The following is a 1,802-nucleotide window of genomic DNA, read 5'->3' on the forward strand; positions in this document are numbered from 1 at the left end:
AGTCCATCATTAGAGTCTCAAATTACATGAAAAAAACATAACCCCTCTCTTCAATCCACACTGCCAACTGTTCGCTCGCCTCCTCTATGCAAATGTCACGACTGTTTTTTGTCTGCTTGCTTGTCTCACTTATTATTCATTTTTGGTTCCTTCTGCTCTAAATTAGGCCGGCCAGCCCGTTCCTGGAGGCTGATCACTTGCGCTGAAAAGTCGCAGCCTGCACTAAATCCCCTCGGGTTTCATGGAAGTAACAAAAGGAACTCGAGTGAGAGAAGAAGTAAAAAAAAAATAAAATATAAAAATAAAGTAGAGGAGGAAAAATATGCCCCCTGTGCTGCACCAGAGACCTCTGGGGAAGGGGACGAGTCTCCTGTGTGGGGGTTCAGCCGCCCCCCGGCCGGGTTTGGGTGGGCTGCTGAACACAACGGGGTCAGCAAAGACCCCAAACCCACGCAGGCTGCCCTGGGCAGGGCTGTTGTCTGGGATGCTGAGTACCACCCAGGGAATTTACATCACTGGAGTATTTTACAGACCAGTTTTAACCCCACTGGCATTTACCTGAGCCAGTCCAGGAATGTACCAGTGCTGGGACTGAGGCTATGTCAGCGCTGGCATCTGCCCTCGCCGGGGGGTGAGGATTAGGGCCAAACGCAGACTCCTCACGGCCGCACGCTCGTGTGGCCTCCTCCTCTTTCGCTTGGATGCTCTGCTCTCCTCAGTCTCCCTTGTAAGGTTTGGCCCAGTGTCCTTAGAGCGTGGACACCCAGATTTGGTCCCCCCCACTCGGGATAGTCCTGCAGCACGTTCCCTGCAAGCTGTGTCCCTGTCAACCCCTACTCGTGTCCTCGCACCACGCTGGGGCACACGACGCCTCCCTCCACACTCGTTACACGTAGTTCCTTCATCCCATCAGATGGTGCCTTCACATCCACAGCATTTGATCTGCGTCCCCGGGGGGGTGTTGCTCTCAACCTAGTTCGAGAGGTGCTAACTGGGACGGGAACGGCTGACTCAGACGCGTGTGCCGAACCAGCAGTGACTGAAACTGGAGTGGAGCTGCCAGCGGAGGCGGCAGCTCTCAGCACACAGCCCGCAGAGCCATGACTGCCCACAGTATCCTTGTGCTCTGAAAACACCTGGAGCTGGAGGATCCCCAAGTACTTCCTATGGTGCCAGAGAGAGAGGCATCACTGCTTCTGGGATAAGGGACAGAGGGACTAGAATTAGTTCATCCCAGTAAAACCATACTGGAGCTGGGGACTACCCCATCCTGGCTTCTAAGCCATGCTCAGTCCCAGCTCAGAGGCGTTGGGAGCCCCAGCAGCGAACGTGGGAAATTAAGTGATCCCTCCTCACTCACCAACTTGCACCTTCAAGGCAGAAGCCCTGGACAGAGCAGAAACGTCTCCCAAATGTTCCCAATTAGGAATGAGTGGAGACTCATATTTCAAGTCCTCGTTTCAGCATCTGGTACTGCTCCTTGCTACTTCTCAGCTCTAGCACTTCTCTGCCAGTCCTTGTTTACGCCCGTAGAAATTGGAATGTCAGAGGAGCATAAGAGAGCCAGCTATCCAGCTCTGGTTTTCACAATTCTTTCTGGAACCCTGATGCCAGAGCCCCAAGACAACTGGCCTCCTTGCTACAAACCTCTGTGCTCTCCCCAACCACATCCCAGAAGATACAGGATTCATAGAATCCCAGAATGGCCGAGGTTGGAAGCGACCTTAGAGATCATTTAACTCAACTCCTGCCATGGGCAGGCAAGCCCTGAACTAGCCCCGGTTGCTCACAATCTCATCCAC

The 1,802-nt window shown here is 53.5% G+C and overlaps 1 protein-coding gene across 1 annotated transcript in view; it reads right to left on the minus strand.

Moving 5' to 3' along the window:
• The window catches only part of LOC104271925 (serine/arginine repetitive matrix protein 4-like), a 19,895-nt gene that overhangs the window by 6,059 nt on the left and 12,034 nt on the right, over window positions 1-1,802 (minus strand). The gene's annotated exons all lie outside the window — the stretch shown is intronic.

The sequence above is a fragment of the Apaloderma vittatum genome, unplaced genomic scaffold (genome assembly GCF_000703405.1).
Source record: "Apaloderma vittatum isolate BGI_N311 unplaced genomic scaffold, ASM70340v1 scaffold23653, whole genome shotgun sequence".
Taxonomy (NCBI): domain Eukaryota; kingdom Metazoa; phylum Chordata; class Aves; order Trogoniformes; family Trogonidae; genus Apaloderma; species Apaloderma vittatum.